The sequence below is a fragment of the Stegostoma tigrinum genome, chromosome 1 (assembly GCF_030684315.1).
Source record: "Stegostoma tigrinum isolate sSteTig4 chromosome 1, sSteTig4.hap1, whole genome shotgun sequence".
In the NCBI taxonomy this organism is placed as follows: domain Eukaryota; kingdom Metazoa; phylum Chordata; class Chondrichthyes; order Orectolobiformes; family Stegostomatidae; genus Stegostoma; species Stegostoma tigrinum.
The window spans coordinates 93,662,865-93,682,983 of NC_081354.1; the positions used below are offsets into that span (position 1 = coordinate 93,662,865).

Below are 20,119 nucleotides of genomic sequence, written 5' to 3' on the forward strand. Positions count from 1 at the left end.
ACCCATATGGAACCAAGGAGCCAGCATTGGCCAAATAAAATCAATTTTCCACCGAGATTTAGCTTCAGTTGATATTCTTGGCAACCATCCTACCAGTCATGGCCCAGACGTTGCAGTTGTAATGAGTGTCCACCATGATTACTCTGCCTATCTGATAGCAACTTCTGGCATTCTAACATGTAAAACTGAATGCAGAAATTCAGATATTGTTGTCAGTAATACCTCACTTTCCTGAAGTATTGTAATCCTGATGAATAAATTCACACCTCTGTCAGCAAGTCAAAAACCCAGATCACCTGCCACAACAGAGCTAAAGTGCATATATGCACATCATATTGAACTGCAATAGTTGGAAAAGTAGCTTTCCACCATCAAGGTTTTTAGAAAGAAACAATTTCTGATTATATTGATGCATAGATTTTAAAAATACAAAATCAGTGATTTTGTGAACTTTTTCCTGTAATTATTCTGACAATAAAGCTTTGATTTGATTCATATCAATGAATTAGTTTGTTAAAAGAATGATGAGTTATAATTACATCTTAAAATTTCTCTAAGCCTGAAAATCATCTTTATATTTATGCAATATCAACTTTCTCCACTCTTTGCCAAACTCTCAGATTTTCTTTTTAATTTATAGCTTCTTATAGAGCATAAATAATTTTTTAATCATAAGAACAGTGTAGCTGGATGAACACTGCAGGCCAAGCAGCATTTCAGGCCTAGACCCTTCAGAGGGGGATGGGGAGAGGGTTCTGAAATAAATAGGGAGAGAGGGGGAGGCAGACCGAAGATGGATAGAGAAGACAGGTGTGGAGGGGATAGGTCCGTCCGGGAAGGATGGTCAGGTCAAGGAGGCGGGATGGGGCTAGGAGGTGGGAAATGGAAGTGTAGCTTAAGGTGGGAGGAGGGGATAGGTGAGAGGAAGAACAAGTTATGGAGGCGGGGACAAGCTGGGCTAGTTTAGTGATGCTGTGGGGGGGGGGAGAGGATGATCTGGGATGCAGTGGGGGAAGGGGAGATTTTGAACCTTGTGAAGTCCACATTGATACCATTGGGCTGCAGGGTTCCTGAGCAGAATGAGTTGCTGCTCCTGCAACTTTCAGGTGGCATTACTGGCACTGCAGGAGGCCCATGATGGACATGTCATCTAAGGAATGGGAGGGGGAGTTAAAATGGTTTGCGACTGGGAGGTGCAGTTCCTTGTTGAGAACTGAGTGGAGGTGTTCTGCAAAGCAGTCCCCAAGCCTCCACTTGGTTTCCCCAATGTAGAGGAAGCCACACCAGGTACAATGGATACAGTATACCACATTGGCAGATGTCCAGGAAAGCTTGATATGGAAAGTCCCCTTGGGGCCTGGGATAGGGGTGAGGGAGGAGGTGTGGGAGCAAGTGTGGCACTTCTGCAGTTGCAGGGGAAGGTGCCAGGTGTGGTGGGGTTGGAGGTGAGTGTGGAGCGGACAAGGGAATCACGAAGAGAGTGGTCTCTCTGGAAAGCAGACAGGGGTAGGGATGGAAAAATGTCTTGGGTGGTGGGGTCAGACTGTAGATGGCGGAGGATGATTTGTTGTCTCCAAAGGTTGGTGGGGTGGTATGTGAGGACGAGGGGGATTCTCTTAGGGCAGTTGTTGCGGGGGCGAGGTGTGAGGGATGTGTTGCAGGAAATGTGGGTGACAAGGTCAAGGGCGTTCTTGACCACTGCAGGGGAGGGGGGGGGTGGTGGGGGGAGTCAAATGCTTAATCCTGGGGGCAGAGGTGAAGGAATTGGGAATAGGGATGGACTTTTTGAGGGGGGTGGGTGCAAGGAAGTGTATTTTAGGTAGCTGTGGGAGTCGGTGGGCTTGAAGTGGACATCAGTTTCTAGCTGGTTGCCTAAGATGGAGACAGGGAGGTATGTGTTCGAGATGACGAACTTGAGGTTTGGGTGGAAGGTGTTGAAGTGGATGAACTGTTTGGCGTCACCTCTTCCTCCCAAGAGGAACTCAATGCAGTCCTCCATTGTAACAGAGGAAGAGGTGTGGTTTGGGGCCAGTGTAGGTGTGGAAGAGGGACAGCTCCACATAACCTAAAGAGGTAGGTATAGCTTGGGCCCATGCAGGTGCCCATGACCACCCCTTTGTCTGTAGGAAGTGGGAGGAATTGAAAGAGACATTGTTGAGGGTGAGGATGAGTCCGGCTAGGCGGATGAGGGTGTCGGTGGAGGGGTCTGGTCAGGCCTGTGGATCAGGAAGAAGCGGAGGGCCTTGAGGCCATCTGCATGAAGAACACAGGTGTATAGGGACTAGGTGCCCATAGTGAAAATGAGGTGTTGTGGGCCAGTGAATTGGAAGTTCTGAAGAAGGTGGAGGGTGTGGGTGGTGTCAAGGACCTATATGGGGAGTTCCTGGACGAAGGGGGGAGAAAATGGAGTCCAGATAGGTGGAGATGAGCTCGGTGGGGCAGGAGCAGGCGGAGACAATAGGTTGGCCAGGGCAGTGGGTTTGTGGATTTTGGGAAGGAGATTGAAGCAGGCGGTGTGGGGTTGGGGAACAATGAGGTTGGAGGCTGTGGGTGGGAGATCCCCTGATGTGATGAGGTCATGGATGGTATTGGAGATGATGGTTTGGTGCTTTGTTTCCATCTTAATCTCCCTACTTATCTTTATTTTGTTGTTCTGAAACTTAAAAAACAAACAATAAAATCATTTTTCTGAAGAAGTGTCCCGACCTGAAAAGTCAACTTTCCTGCTCCTCTGGCCTGCTGTGTTCCTCCAGCTCTACACTCTATGGTTTTTGACCCTGCATCTGCAGCTCTTGCATCTCCTAAAATAAAAAATCTGCTTCTTCCTTCATAATTTGGTTGAAACATGTTTCAATGTGATCAGCTCTTAACCAATTAGTTAACATCACTATTGCTGAATGCCAGCAATCCTGTTGAGCTGGCATTCAAAGAAGTAACAACAAAAAAGGTGAAATCCATGCTCTAGAGGTTGCTATATCATTATAGGCAGTTATCATCAAAACTAATGAGAAGTGCTGCTATATCTTTGCCTAGGAAATCTGGGCCAATATTTCCTGTTCTGCTGGCTCTTTGCATTATATTATCACCAAGCTTAAAAGGGAGAAATTAACGAATGTGAGAATGAAATATCCTAACTTGTAAATTTTATAAGCGTTGTCAAAGTACTTAATAACGTAACCATTCCCAAACATGTCACATTTCAATAAAGTTGAATTTATTTTACCAATGATATATCATATCTTATCAAAAATAAATTAGTAAGGAATGATACCTTGTTAGTTTTCTGTACATGATCTACTAAACATGGTAAGGAAAACAGCTTACTGAAAATTCCTTTTTAAAAATGTCTGCAAATTTCTGTTAATCTAATTTTGTTCTCCCTAATTGACATTTTCTGGTCAGCTGGTTTCTAGACTCGTTTTACTAAAATGGAGAGGATTATGTTTTTGCCCTATTCTTGCGTTTTTTTGTTTTTGCCATATTTAAGTCTTCTGTACTTATGAAACAGTTATTGATCTGATCAATATTGCAGCTGCATGTACATTGCAGTGTGCATGAATCACTGAACTCTCATTCTGTCTGTGGTCATGAACTGACATTTGTTGTTTTAGTTTGCATGGTGGTGTCAGACTGGATGTGACAGACAAGTAAGTGTGAGCTTGTTACACTGGTGGCAGGAAAAAATGGAGCATAACATTTTGAATTTTTCTTGAGGTTAAAATAGAAAAGTCTCATGCGCTGGCACAAAGGCACTGTATAATCATTATTATTTGGCAGTGAATAATCATTATTATTTGGGAATTGAGTCATGCGCTGCAGCAACTTCAGATTTTTTTAAAGGCAAGACTTCCTATAGACTTATTAATCAGAATTGAGATTTTTTATTTTTGGAAGAAATATTCAGGGCCATCATTATCGCTAAGCAATCACGCACTAATGGACACAGCATATACTGCCAGACGTGCTGGCATTGGAATAAATATTTAAATTTGAATGTCAAAACGGAATTCAATCATTACCTTGTACATAACAACAAACTTTAAGTTAAAAGCTTTGTTTTAAAGTTTTTTGTTTCATTTTATCCGCGGAAATCTCTTGGCTAAAGATTACGTCCCATACAAATGGGGTGAAAAAGCGCAAATGAATAGCTTTCAAAAGCAATTTGTAGCCCTCCTCTATAATATGGAATAATGAGGTTGAGTGGTTTCCCAGTCTTCATTTCTCTTTCCACAGGAGTATTGTAGTCCCAAGATACTGAACTGCAAAACAGGATTAGAAAAAAGAAGTTTCAGTAGAAATCAGAAACAGGATGGAAACTACCAAATCATAACTTAAATTAGCTATTCTAAGGAATAGAAGGAAGGATACATTCTGATGGAGTGTTGAGTCACTTGCTGTGCATATTGTTACAAGGGCATACAACTTCACAAAGCTGAATAGTTATTTCTCATCTCAGCTCTTCTTAACAGAGAGCTTATTTTCTGCTGGGAAAGCTCATGGAATGTTTGTCTTTATTCCAGAGGAATCAAGCACAGGAGTAGAGAAGTCTTTCTTCCACTGTCTAGATGCTGTCAGACCACACCTCCAATAATGTAAGTGGCTTTGGTCTCCTTGTCTTAGGAAGGATATTATTATCCTTAGATGGAGTTCACCAGATTTGTTCATGGGATGATGGGACTGTCTTATGAAGAGAGATTTGGCAAAGTGTGGTTGTATTCTCAAAGGTTTTAAAGATATGGGCAGCATAGATGTAGGTCAGCTGTTTCTCCAAGGATGGGGAGTTAATATTCAGGACACAATTTGAAAATAAGGAGAATGTCATTCAGGTTCAAGATGAGAATTTGTTTTACACAGGTATGTGAACATTTTGGAATTCCACTACCACAGTGGGCTATGAAAATTTAGCCTTTGATTATGTTTAAAATAGAGGTTGATAGATTTCTGATTAGCTGTCATGTAGACGCTTATGGGGATAGAGGTGGGTAAAAAGCAGTGAGCAATCAGCCATGATCATATTTAGTAGCAGGACAGATATGGTAAGCTAAATGATCTAGTTCTGTTCCCTGTTCTTAATAGTCCGAGAGACTCTTCAGCAATTCCCACAACGAATCTGTTCTTTATGAAGTTTGACTTAAGTCCTATTCTCCACTAACCTGCAGAAATAATGACATTATCTGAATTGCCCCTGGATGCTAAACCATTTGATTAAATCTTGCTATTTTTGTAAATGTTACGAGTTTTGAGGTTCAAGTAACTGTCAAATCTCTCTGTACTTCTTCAAAAGTACCAATTGATTCTTTTAGTCCTTGTCATGGATGCTCTACTTCATTGGATATCCTCATAGTTTTAGGCAGAATTACATGTACTTGCTCAGCTTGACTTTGTATCCAATGCAAATCTAATTTCCATGTCTCAAATTTCTACCTAATACCCAATTCTATGTTCTATTTAACCTATTTCTAAAACAAAGACTTCTGCCAATATGATTTCTGATGGCCTGATTTCCTAATGTAATTATATATTTGACTTGCTTAAAAGACTTCTATTGTGCAGCCATAGCAGCTCTGCTCTTTGCTGCTATCCTGTAAGCAATTTTCCTGCATGTTTCACCCAAAATGGGAGATTACAGACATTCCCAGTTGAAGTAGAAGATTCCCACCTTTTCACCATCAATGTGGTGAAAGGCACTCTTTGGTCTGCCCGCAACTTGCTGGTCTTCCAGCTGAAAGAACTAACCCCAACAGTGTTGCAGACTGGTGCACTCCAAGGTCCAGGACTACGTACTGAGGGACGCGCTAAAGTTTGGGGCAGCCACTGCCAAGGTGCGGTGTGGAAAGACCACCATATGAGACCCCTCATCCAGAATAGGAAAAGGGGCCCTATCTGAACTGGGCTGAGCTGGCTCCTTCCCCCAATTGGTCAGGGGGCCTGCGGGGAGTTGACTGTCAGCATTTTTTCTTAGTTTTGCTTTTTTCTTTCGGTTGGTGTACATACCCCCCAGGTAACATGGAGCGGCTAGCATGATTTGGGTAGGTGTGTAAATATGTTTTTTTTGTACATTCTAGAAATAAAGTTTTTTTTAAATAAAGAAAAGAAGGTTCCCACCTTTTCTGTGTTGTCACTATTTGGGATTTATAGCTCAGATTTAATAATAGTTCCCTCTTTTACTGAATGATTCCCATTGCTTACACTTTTTTAATTAGTCATTTTATTTGTTCCACTTTGGGAAGTTCTCCCAAGATTTGTCTGTGAGAACAGGCTGCCTAGAAATTTTTAATCCTACCAATATATCATTTGATTAAAAGCCAAAAGAACTGTGGATGCTGTAAATCACGAACAAAAACAAAGTTGCTCAAAGCTCAGCAGGTCTGGCAGCATCTGTGAAGGAGAAAACAGAATTCATGTCTCCGGTCTGGTGACCCTGAAATGTAGACTGGGAGACTGCTTTGCTCTCCAATCTGTGTGCAAGCATGACCCCAATTTTCCTGTAACTGGTGATTTTAAATAGAGTACTGCTCATCTGTCTGTTTGTCCGTTCTTGGCATGCTGCAGCACTATCTCAGCATAGCCTGGAGAGACAACACCTTATCATACTAGGCACTGCACAACATTCAAGGCTTAATATTGGGTTAAATGCCTTTGAAGTGTGAACCAGGCCTCATTCCTTTCTTTCAGCCCTGCTTGCTCAAATTTGACTCATGAAGGCAGCTGAAGGATTTTTTTTAAACAATGCAATTACATTCTTCCTAAAGCATGAAGACCAAATCCGTACTTGATACTCTTGGTCCAATCTCATCAATACACTGTATAGTCGTTGTACGACTTTGCTATTTTTATACTCTAATCACTCTTGATTTAAAGGCCAACATCCCATTTCATTTTCCTTCCAAACTACTTGCTGTATTTATATGCTCACCTTTTCTAAGTCATGTACAGAGGAGCTTGTAACATCTTGCTTTGCTATTCTTACCCAAAAAAATTGGTTAACCTAACATTTTCCTATACATTACTTGATCTACTTTCTATTTCTAGTCATTACTTCTGATATCTATGGGCCAGACTAGCATGGACAAGGTGGATAAAGTCTAATTGGAAATCTGACCAGATGAGAAGATACCAAAACAGTTTCTGGAAAAGCTCAGCAGGTCTAGCAGCATCTGTGAAGGAAGAAAGAGCTAACGTTTCGGGTCTGGTGGCCCTTCCTCAGAACTGATCGTGGCCAGGGAAACATTGTTTTTATATGCAGAAAATATGGTGGGGTGGGGCAGGGAGTAAACAATAGGGCAGAGCCCAAAGAGAAAGGAAGTTAGACAGAAAGGAGTTGCTAACGATCAGGCTGGGAGGGTAAATAGTGGTTAATGGGGACTGTTAGTGACTAACAATAGGGGGTGTGTGATGGCAGGCCGTGGTAACAAGGCCTGGTGTGTGGGGTGGGGGGGCTGGGACACGGGAGAGTTTAGACCCTAAAATTATTGAACTCAATATTGACACCGGAGGGCTATAGGATCCCCAAGTGGAAAATTAGGTGTTGTTCCCCCAGCTTGCGTTGGGATCCTCTGAGCACTGCAGCAAGCCAGAGACAGAAGTTGGCCAGGGAGCAGGGTGGTGCATTAAAGTGGCCGGCAACAGGTAGTTCAGGGACTTTTTTGTGAATAGAACATAAATGTTCTGCAAAGCAGTCTAGACTAGAAGACATGCCTCCTTAAAGCACCACCATCTCCCATATCTAGGGAGACAGTTATGGGGAACAAGGAAATGGCAGAGGAGCTAAACAGATGTCTGGCATCAGTCTTCACAGTGGAAGATACTTTGAATATCCCATTAACACTAAAGAATATGGGCAAGGAATTAACCACCAATGCCATCACTGGAAAAGTAGTATTTGACAGACTAATGGGGTTAACAGCAGATAAATCCCTTGGCCCTAATGGCTTGCATTCTAGGTTTCTACCTAAAGGAGGTAGCTACAGAATTAGTAGATGCTTTGATTTATAATTTCCCAAAAATCCTTGGATTCTGGGGAAGTACTATATTCAAAAAAGAGGGATGAAAGAAGTGTATAACTATTTGGTGATTAGTCTAGCATCTATTGTTGGAAAAATATTGGAATCAATTATTAAGGAAGTAATAGCAGGACATTTATATATTCATTATCTAATCAAGGAGAGTCAGCATGGCTTCATCAAAGGAAAATAACGTCTAATTTATTCAAGTGTTTCAAAGAAGTCTCAACCAGAGTGGATAGAGGAGAAACATTAAATGTTTAGGGTCATCCTCTAGCATGGAAACAGGCCCTTGTGGTCCAAAACGTCCTTGCCAACCAAGTTTCCCAAACTAAATTAGTCCCACTTGCCTGCATTTGGCCCATATTCCTCTGAACATGTCTGATTCATATCCTTGACCAAATATCTTCTAAATGTAGTAACTGTACCTGCATTAATCACTTCCTCTGGCAGTTCATTCCAAGAATAAACTACCATCTGTATGAAAAAGTTACCCTTCAGATCCCTTTTAAACCTTTATCCTCTCATCTTAAAATCATGCCTTCTAGTTTTGAAATTGCCCACCCTGGGCAACATCCTTATACAGTGAGTGGGGAAAGGTCAGTCTCAAGAGGGATTCTGTTTGCAGAAATATATTGATAGGTCAAGTAAGTGGGCAAAATGTTGGCAAATAGTGTAATGTGAAGTTGTTCATATTGAAAGTAGATCAAGGAATTAGATTATAAGAGCAGAGAACCTTACAGCAACTGCAGAAGGAATATTATTAGCAGCTTTGATATCTTTTATCTAAAAATATATTGTTTCATTGGAAACAAGTCAGATGTTTCACCAGGATGATCTCCGGTATGGAGGAACTGTCTCATGAACGAAGGTTAGACAGATTAGGAGACGACATGCTGGAGGTTAGAAGAAAGGCAGTTTGTTATTGAAACTTATTGGATTCCTAAGGGCTTTGACAGGGTAAATGCTGAATGCTTCCTTCATGGAAGAATCAAGGACCCAAAGGTTTCAGATTTAAAGGGCATGAATTTAAGACAGGGATGAGGAAGAACTTCTCTCAGAAGGTTGTGTGTCTTTGGAACTCCTCACCAGAGTGTTATGGGCAGGGAACAAAGTACTTAGTCCTTGTGTATATTTAAGGCAAACATGGACAGATTGTTGATCAGTATGGGTATCAAGAGCTATGGGGAAAGGACAAGTTATGGGCAAATCCAGTCTTTCCAATCCTTTTGGAATTTTGTTTCAATGACATTCTGACTTATTCATCAAAAGTCCAGTGAATGCAGGCCTAGTCAATCCATTCTCTCCTTCTATGACAAACCTGAAATCAGCATGGTGAACATTTCTGTCCTTCCTCTATGACAAATATAGCTTTCCCTGGGTAGAGTCCAAAACTGTGCACAGTACTCTGGTTATGGCCTCACCAAGGCACTGTACAACTTGAGCAAGACAACCTTGCTCTGTAAACAAATCCCCTGACATTGATAACCAGTGTACAAATTGCCTTTGACACTGTTTGCTGCACCTGCATTCTTGCTTTCACTGACTCATGAATGAAGAAATCCAAGTTCCTTTGTATATTCTATCACCATTTAATTACAATCTACCACCTGTAACACTAAAATGGATAATTTCATACTTATCCATGCTATGTACCATCTATGTGGATATCCATTCACTCAATTTGCACAAATTGCCTTGGATCCTCTTTGATAATTCCTTCTAGTTTTGAGTCATCAACATATTTGGAAATATTATATTTGATTCCTTCATCCAATTCATTGATTTATAGTTTGTGAACAGCTGGAGTACTGATACTTGTGATACCCCACTGGTTATCACTTTCCATTGTGAAAGAGATCTGTTTATTTCTACCCTTTTTTGTCTGCTAACCAGTTCTCAATATTTGCCAGCATGTAGCACCAAACCTTACACACCAGCCTCTTATGTAGGACTTTATCAAAAGCTTGCTAAAAATCCAAACGCACCACATCCGCAGATTCTCTCATCTATTATAATACCTAAGCCCCCCAAAAAACCTCCAAATTTGTCAAATGATTTCTTTCATAAATCCACTTTTTGATCTCCTGCATGTTTAAGTAGACTATATTATTAAAATATAATACTAGGTTATCACTTTACTGTAACTAGTTAAACTCAAGTCGTCACTATAATCATACCAGTTCAAAGATGTACAGGTTAAGTGGATTGGCCATGCTAAATTGTCCATAATGTTCAGAAATATATAGGTTAGGTAGACTACCCAGGGGAAATGAAGGGTTTGGGGGACAAGGTAGGGGAGTGGGTCTGAGTGGAATACTCTTTGGCAGATCAATGTGGACTGAATGGGCCAAATGGCCTGCTTTCACATTGTAGGGATTCTATGATTCATAGGGTTGCTCCTTCATTATAAAAAGACGATGAAGATTGAACCTGAAGGCCACCGCATTTCAGGCAAGGGGAAAGGATGACAAGGAGAGTCCTTCATGGAAACCTCAGTTGGTGCAGGAATTGAACCCATGCTGTTCGCATCACTGTTTCACAAATCATCCAGCCAACTAAACTAAGCCCCACTAGTTAAACTAACTAATCTCTAGTTCTCTGTCCCTTCATTTTTAAACGTTGGGGGTTGCATTTACCACCTTCCAATGTACCAAAACTACATTCAGATCCCACATGCCATTTTTAAAGATCTCCTGAGTAATCTTAATTTATCAAAAACCTTGGCTTATGTGGCTTTGTCACAACTTGGTTTCTCGTATGTCTATCTTTGTGGCATCAAAAGATTTGGTGACAATACACTTTGTCCTTTCATCCTCATCATTAATGCATGTTATAATTAATTGGAGCCCCCAGCTCTGATTCCTGTCACTGTGCAAGTTATAGTTTGGCAACCTGAAAATCATCCATTACTCTAGCTCTGTTCTTTTCCTTGCTAGTTGTCATTGCCCAAACTGATTCCAGGTCTTGATTTACACAACCCCCAAGATAGTTTCTCACCACTCTTCTGATCTCATTTTTCACTAACAAAGCATGCTTTAATTTGTTTTCGTTCTAGCTTTGCAAAATGTCAAGTACTCGAGTGTTCAGTTTCCGTGCTTGGTCACAATACAAACATGTCTCTGTATTTATGATCAAAATATACACATTTATTTCCATATGACATATCAGTTTTGCTCATCTGGTTCCCAGTAATGCATTCAGTCAGATAAAGAGCTTTGATTCAAGCTTCTTTTATGCTATTTTCCCCTTCTAACATTATTTTCTGATGTAGTAGTATCAGCATGCTCAGTCCGAAAAGCAGCCAACACTGAAGAGAAACTAGGATTAAATATCCAGCACTTATTCCCTATATATCCAACTATTTCACAGATAAAAATCTAGATTTTTAGTGTAGTGGTAAATATACTGGATAAACAAACCAAAAGCTTGGATTAACTATATCAAAAAAATGTTAATGAACTAAAGCCCTACATCAGCTGGTGAGGAATTTGTATTCATTAATTCCTTTCAGGGAAGGAAATCTGGTAACCTAGCCAATCTGTTGGCCTATATATGTCTCCTTACCCACCACAACATGTCCTTTGAACTGGCAAGCCTGGCACTCGGTTGTACTAAATTGCTATAATAAAGCAACACATGTATAAGACTGAGCATTGACCGAGGCATTGGGCATGACATGCCCAGCTCAGTGGGACCCTGCAAAATCCACCTCACTTACAAATGGGATCTTGAGATGGAATTGGTAGAGTTGTCCTCCAGACCAGTCAACCATCATCCAGAAATATCCACATACCCAGAATTGTATTTTTTCAGCAGAAATCCTAGGCATGTTCATCACCACTTCTAGGGTCTTTCTTGTTCCACTGGCAGAACAACACACCAGAAACAGCAGTCAAGTAACAAATGGTCAGAAATGAATAGCCCTGGGTAACATCAATATTGATTCTGTGTTTCATGCAGTCGGCACTCCAATTGGGTTAAAAATGATCACCACCCATCACTTTTCTTCAATTGATGACTTTGTACTTTTTAATGTTAACGTACACTGGAAGACACACTGAGGGCAATAATAGTACAGAATGCACTCTGGGTGGGGAGCTCCTGGCTTGTTAGCACAACTACTGCCCAAGCTTCCAAAATTCTGAAGGATAAAATCACCTGACTTGGTTTGTGTTAGATGACCAGAGGAAAAATAAACTTGAACTTGCCTTACCAATCCACCTGCCACAATGCGTGCCCATTGGTATTTATTTATCGGTAGAGCGTATCACACAATCCTTGCAAAGATGAAATGCCACTATCTTGTAGAAAATTATTACCATGTTAAATAAAATTTCTTTTTGGAAAGGTCCAGCAGCTCAAAAATGAAAACAGAAATTGTTGGTAAAGTTCAGCAGGTCTGCCAGCATCTGTGGAAAGAAATCAGAGTTAATGTTTCAAGTTGAGTGGCTTTTCCTCAGAACTGATGCTGCCTAACCTGCTGAGCATTTCCAGCAATTTCTGATTTTTAAAACATCCACAGTTCTTTCTGTTTTCACTTAGGAGCTCAAACCTGGCCATTGAGATATTGTGAGCCATCAACAGCATCAATATTATATTACTCCACAGTTCATAACTGCATGGCCCAAAGCATCCTTCATGGTACAGTTAGCATCAAGTTTGATTCAATGAGGAATGTAGGAAAGCATACCATCAGGCATATCTAAAATGAATTGGGAAACTGGGAAGGCTTCAACACTGCACTACTTGCATTCTAAACAGCAGATGAAACACATCATGGAGGGAGTTCGGTACTCCATAGCCAATGATTCAGATTAAAGCTCAGCAATCCTATTACATCCTATCACAATCGCTAGGTGACCAAACATAATTACGTGAAGGAGGCTCCATCAGTATCTCCATTGTCAGAGATAACATTTCCTAACTCATGAAATTGGAAGTGCTGCAAATATCTTAAATGGACGGGCTAACTAGCCAGCCCCTAAGGTTCCTGACATCATAGATGCTTCATTTCAGATAATTTGATTGACTCAACATAATATCAGTAAATATTGAATGCACTAGACATATCTAAAACAGTAGGCCTCAAAACACCTGGCTGTAGTGCTGAAGATCGAGCTCCGGATCTAGCCATGTGCATGAATGTCTACAATGATAGCATGCATTTAATTAGGTACAAATTACAATCCTTTCCCATTCACAAAAAAACTAGCTTGAACAATTCAGAGATAATGGGAACTGCAGATGCTGGAGAATTCCAAGATAATAAAATGTGAGGCTGGATGAACACAGCAGGCCAAGCAGCATCTCAGGAGCACAAAAGCTGACGTTTCGGGCCTAGACCCTTCATCAGAGAGGGGGATGGGGAGAGGGAACTGGAATAAATAGGGAGCGAGGGGGAGGCGGGCCGAAGATGGAGAGTAAAGAAGATAGGTGGAGAGAGTATAGGTGGGGAGGTAGGGAGGGGATAGGTCAGTCCAGGGAAGACGGACTGGTCAAGGAGGTGGGATGAGGTTAGTAGGTAGCTGGGGATGCGGCTTGGGGTGGGAGGAAGGGCTGGGTGAGAGGGAGAACCGGTTAGGGAGGCAGAGACAGGTTGGACTGGTTTTGGGATGCAGTGGGTTGGGGGGGGAAGAGCTGGGCTGGTTGTGTGGTGCAGTGGGGGGAGGGGACGAACTGGGCTGGTTTAGGGATGCAGTAGGGGAAGGGGAGATTTTGAAACTGGTGAAGTCCACATTGATACCATATGGCTGCAGGGTTCCCAGGCGGAATATGAGTTGCTGTTCCTGCAACCTTCGGGTGGCATCATTGTGGCAGTGCAGGAGGCCCATGATGGACATGTCATCTAGAGAATGGGAGGGGGAGTGGAAATGGTTTGCAACTGGGAGGTGCAGTTGTTTGTTGCGAACTGAGCGGAAGTGTTCTGCAACGCGGTCCCCAAGCCTCCGCTTGGTTTCCCCAATGTAGAGGAAGCCGCACCGGGTACAGTGGATGCAGTATACCACATTGGCAGATGTGCAGGTGAACCTCTGCTTAATGCGGAATGTCATCTTGGGGCCTGGGATAGGGGTGAGGGAGGAGGTGTAGGGACAAGTGTAGCATTTCCTGCGGTTGCAGGGGAAGGTGCCGGGTGTGGTGGGGTTGGAGGGCAGTGTGGAGCGAACAAGGGAGTCACGGAGAGAATGGTCTCTCCGGAAAGCAGACGGGGGAGGGGATGGAAAAATGTCTTGGGTGGTGGGGTCGGATTGTAAATGGCGGAAGTGTCGGAGGATGATGCGTTGTATCCGGAGGTTGGTAGGGTGGTGTGTGAGAACGAGGGGGATCCTCTTAGGGCGGTTGTGGCGGGGGCGGGGTTTGAGGGATGTGTTGCGGGAAATACGGGAGACGCGTCAAGGGCGTTCTCGACCACTGTGGGGTGAAAGTTGCGGTCCTTGAAGAACTTGGACATCTGGGATGTGCGGGAGTGGAATGTCTTATCGTGGGAGCAGATGCGGCGGAGGCAGAGGAATTGGGAATAGGGGATGGAATTTTTGCAGGAGGGTGGGTGGGAGGAGGTGTATTCTAGGTAGCTGTGGGAGTCGGTGGGCTTGAAATGGACATCAGTTACAAGCTGGTTGCCTGAGATGGAGACTGAGAGGTCCAGGAAGGTGAGGGATGTGCTGGAGATGGCCCAGGTGAACTGAAGGTTGGGGTGGAAGGTGTTGGTGAAGTGGATGAACTGTTCGAGCTCCTCTGGGGAGCAAGAGGCGGCGCCGATACAGCCATCAATGTACCGGAGGAAGAGGTGGTGTTTGGGGCCTGTGTAGGTGCGGAAGAGGGACTGCTCCACGTAACCTACAAAGAGGCAGGCATAGCTGGGGCCCATGCGGGTGCCCATGGCCACCCCCTTAGTCTGTAGGAAGTGGGAGGAGTCAAAAGAGAAGTTGTTGAGTGTGAGGACGAGTTCAGCTAGGCGGATGAGAGTGTCGGTGGAGGGGGACTGGTCAGGCCTGCAGGACAGGAAGAAGCGGAGGGCCTTGAGGCCATCTCCATGCGGAATGCAGGTGTACAGGGACTGGACGTCCATGGTGAATATGAGGTGTTGGGGGCCAGGGAATTGGAAGTCCTGGAGGAGGTGGAGGGTGTGGGTGGTTTCACGGATGTAGGTGGGGAGTTCCTGGACCAAAGGGGAGAAAATGGAGTCCACATAGGTGGAGATGAGTTCGGTGGGGCAGGAGCAGGCTGAGACGATGGGTCGACCAGGGCAGGCAGGTTTGTGGATTTTGGGAAGGAGATAGAAACGGGCCGTGCGGGGTTGGGGAACAATGAGGTTGGAGGCTGTGGGCGGGAGGTCCCCTGAGGTGATGAGGTCATGAATGGTGTTGGAGATGATGGTTTGGTGCTCGGGTGTGGGGTCATGATCGAGGAGGCGGTAGGAGGTGGTGTCGGAGAGTTGGCGTCTGGCCTCGGCAATGTAGAGGTCAGTGCGCCATACTTGTCTGCGGGTTTGATGGTGAGGTTGGGGTTGGAGCGGAGGGAGCGGAGGGCTGCCCGTTCTGCGGGGGAGAGGTTGGAGTGGGTGAGAGGGGTGGAGAGGTTGAGGCGGTTAATGTCTCGACGGCAGTTGGAGATGAAGAGGTCGAGGGAGGGTAGGAGGCCTGGGGGTGGTGTCCAGGAGGACGACTTGTGTTGGAAGCGGGTGAACGGGTCAGTGGAAGGAGGGTTAGGTTCCCGGTTGAAGAAGTAGGCATGGAGGCGAAGACGGCGGAAAAACTGCTCTATGTCCAACCATGACTGGTATTCGTTGATGTGTGGTTGTAGGGGGACAAAGGTGAGCCCCTTGCTAAGGACTGTCCGTTCGTCCTCAGTCAGTGGGAGGAGACAAGGGTGGCGCAGTGGTAGTATGGCGCACTGACCTCTACATCGCCGAGGCCAGACGCCAACTCTCCGACACTACCTCCTACCGCCTCCTCGATCATGACCCCACACCCGAGCACCAAACCATCATCTCCAACACCATTCATGACCTCATCACCTCAGGGGGCCTCCCACCCACAACCTCCAACCTCATTGTTCCCCAACCCCGCACGGCCCGTTTCTATCTCCTTCCCAAAATCCACAAACCTGCCTGCCCTGGTCGACCCATCGTCTCAGCCTGCTCCTGCCCCACCGAACTCATCTCCACCTATGTGGACTCCATTTTCTCCCCTTTGGTCCAGGAACTCCCCACCTACATCCGTGAAACCACCCACACCCTCCACCTCCTCCAGGGCTTCCAATTCCCTGGCCCCCAACACCTCATATTCACCATGGACGTCCAGTCCCTGTACACCTGCATTCCGCATGGAGATGGCCTCAAGGCCCTCCGCTTCTTCCTGTCCTGCAGGCCTGACCAGTCCCCCGCCACAACCGCCCTAAGAGGATCCCCCTCGTTCTCACACACCACCCTACCAACCTCCGGATACAACGCATCATCCTCCGACACTTCCGCCATTTACAATCCGACCCTACCACCCAAGACATTTTTCCATCCCCTCCCCTGTCTGCTTTCCGGAGAGACCATTCTCTCCGTGACTCCCTTGTTCGCTCCACACTGCCCTCCAACCCCACCACACCCGGCACCTTCCCCTGCAACCGCAGGAAATGCTACACTTGTCCCCACACCTCCTCCCTCACCCCTATCCCAGGCCCCAAGATGACATTCCACATTAAGCAGAGGTTCACCTGCACATCTGCCAATGTGGTATACTGCATCCACTGTACCCGGTGCGGCTTCCTCTACATTGGGGAAACCAAGCGGAGGCTTGGGGACCGCGTTGCAGAACACCTCCGCTCAGTTCGCAACAAACAACTGCACCTCCCAGTTGCAAACCATTTCCACTCCCCCTCCCATTCTCTAGATGACATGTCCATCATGGGCCTCCTGCAGTGCCACAATGATGCCACCCGAAGGTTGCAGGAACAGCAACTCATATTCCGCCTGGGAATCCTGCAGCCTAATGGTATCAATGTGGACTTCACCAGTTTCAAAATCTCCCCTTCCCCTACTGCATCCCTAAACCAGCCCAGTTCGTCCCCTCCCCCCACTGCACCACACAACCATCCCAGCTCTTCCCCCCCACCCACTGCATCCCAAAACCAGTCCAACCTGTCTCTGCCTCCCTAACCGGTTCTTCCTCTCATCCATCCCTTCATCCCACCCCATGCCACACCCCCAGCTACCTACTAACCTCATCCCACCTCCTTGACCTGTCCGTCTTCCCTGGACTGACCTATCCCCTCCCTACCTCCCCACCTATACTCTCTCCACCTATCTTCTTTACTCTCCATCTTCGGTCTGCCTCCCCCTCTCTCCCTATTTATTCCAGTTCCCTCTCCCCATCCCCCTCTCTGATGAAGGGTCTAGGCCTGAAACGTCAGCTTTTGTGCTCCTGAGATGCTGCTTGGCCTGCTGTGTTCATCCAGCCTCACATTTTATTAGCTTGAACAATTGTTTTGTTCAGTCTATTTTCAATCATCAGTTAAATGTTGAAAACAGTTGTCAACAATGCTTTAGGTGATACACAGCAAAACTCTGCTTGTTGATGTTCAGTTTGGGTATTGTCACGATTTTCTTTATCAAGTTCAGCCATTCATAAAACCAATCAGAGTATAAAATTTAATATCGTCATCTTCACAAGTGAGAAGTTTAATTATCTTTATAATTAAAACACCAAGAAACACAGCATAAATAAATAACGTGATGCAGTCAGCTCATTTTGTTTAAAAACCATGTAAGATTCATCCCATTGTTCCTCCAACTCATCTTGTTTAATTCACCAAAGAATTTCTAATATCTTTTGTTAGATAAAAATCCTTTCATGGGGATGGGCAATAAATGCTGGCATGGCCAGTGATGCCCAGGATTCAGTTTAGGGAATCTAAAGTGAAGAAGGTCAATATACTTAGAAAACACTGGCAAGTGAGAAATGGATGTGATGCTGCAGTTCACTTACAAAGTCACAATTTTACTTGTGAGTTATTTAAAAAATCGGTAGGAAATTGTTGTCTCTTGTATCAAGTATCCAAGCACAATATTAAAGAAGGCTAACTAACAAATGGATGTCAGTTTGAAATATATTGACAATTTTAAATGTATTTAGCACTTCCAATATTTCTAATTTGCATAAAGTCAAATGTGGCCAACCTCAATTATAATTGCAAACCTTTCCAAAATTGTGTCTTGCTTCAATTAGCAGGCATCTATTTACTCAAAGTACATTTATGACAAACAAAAATGAAAATAAAAGCTCATTAAATTATATGAAATAGCATATTTTAAGAAAAATACATTTTGTTTCATTCTTTTCTACAGGCTGTAAATAGAACCCATGTAGTTATATAAGTAAATAATAGACATGTTTCATTTACCCTGCCTCTCTCTGCCCTCCAGCTGTGTACTTTAAACCAAAATCTCTGGGGCAGTTCTTTATTAATAGTTGTAAAAAGAATAGATGTGACATTTAAATAACTAAGTAAAGCTTTTAAGGCATTTCGAATCTAATGAGCCTGCCAGAGGTCTAACAGCTGTTGCTGCACATGTTTCTGGCCTACTTCACAGCAAGTTGTTTCTTTCCCAACAAAAAAGCAAACCAATATCAGTCAGAATATTTCTAATGCACTTATATTTCTTAAGGAGTTGATGGGATATTGTGATCGTAAAACCCTCAGCAATGAACTGCTTGAGCAAATTACTTGCTTATCTCATTCTACTGAAAATTAGATGTGTTCAACAACACTGAGTTTTGTACTCTAGCCACTTACTAAGAAAACAGTGATGAAAATATTTGCCAGTGTCTCTTCAGATACTTAATTTATCAACGCAGTGGTCCTAAGTTGAATGTTTGAATGCAAATTAAAATAAAATCCATGCCTTGTTGGGCTCTAGCTAAACTCAAAAATGGTATTGTTTCTTCCTGTGTACATTTTATTCCTCAGGACCTCCAACCATTCAGTTCTGGAGAACTGTCATCACTAAATTTCACTCCACTCTCACCAATTCAATTAAAACCAAAGTACTTCCAAGAACAGCATCTCTTCAGTGGCCCTAAATATTATTTCTGGAATTCCCTTAAGGATCCATTCGACTTCTTCCTCCTTTTTCATCTACATATTTTTCCCCTGGGCGATATAACCCACTCCCGTGTGGTCAGATTCGACAGGTACACCAACAACACTTGGTCCTAGCTCCCTGCTATGTGTCTCAATCATTCCATTGATTTTTTTAAAGTAAGTGTTCATTGTTTTTAGAGAAAGTTGGTAGCTTCTGAATAAAATTGAATTCCCTGATAATACGTCTAAATTAGAATCTTTTTCATCTCCTGCCAGACATCAGCTACAGTGCGTGGGTGGGAAATATTAGTTCAAATGCACAATCATTTGGAAAAATGAGGATAGCTACATAAATAATTCAACCATCATCTAGTCTTGAATCTATTACATTAACCTGCCTTTATAAGTATGAAATGCATATCCCTCCCTAGAACCTGAAGGAAGCCTTTCTTGATACTCCTGGGTTAATTTTATTTTACATAGCATATTTATTTCATCTAAATGTCACTACGATTGCATGCACAGAAAAAGTGACTAGTTGGTCTCAATGATATAGTGATCATTCATGCGAGTTTATTACTATATGCGTGAAATAACTTCTGTACAGATTTTCCTCACTTATAATTTGTTGTTTTGTCATGGTAAAGCAGGGCTGGCTTCCAATGTGCAGAGCTGTGTGCAGTTTACACTCTGGAAAACATCAATTGCACAATCCTGGAAATGATGCTCCTCAAGTGTCAGGGAAATTGAAAGTTAGGAAGAGCTTCCAATATTAAGAGAGCATCTCCTCATCCTCCATTCACTTTGTGTTAGAGAAGAGCCTACACCTGACAAAGAGTTTTGAAAATTTGTTTAGCTTGTGAACCGTCAATTAAAGTCCTATTTCTCACCTGAAACTTTATTATAATTATTCAGTAGTTAAAAATAGTTTTTAAAAATAGTCTTATAGCTTTCAAACTTGCAAAAATTCTTTAACTTCCAGCAAATGTATTCTTCAAATTATGATCTCTCCAATCTGACTACGTTGGAAGCAGATGCAACTC

At 43.4% G+C, this 20,119-nt stretch overlaps 1 long non-coding RNA gene across 1 annotated transcript in view; it reads left to right on the forward strand.

Annotated features, from left to right (window-relative positions):
• The window catches only part of LOC125452304 (uncharacterized), a 168,966-nt gene that overhangs the window by 99,632 nt on the left and 49,215 nt on the right, over positions 1-20,119 (forward strand). Inside the window, exon 3 of the long non-coding RNA XR_007247528.2 lies at positions 4,521-4,592. This is a non-coding gene — a long non-coding RNA (uncharacterized LOC125452304). The remainder of the gene's footprint in view (positions 1-4,520; positions 4,593-20,119) is intronic.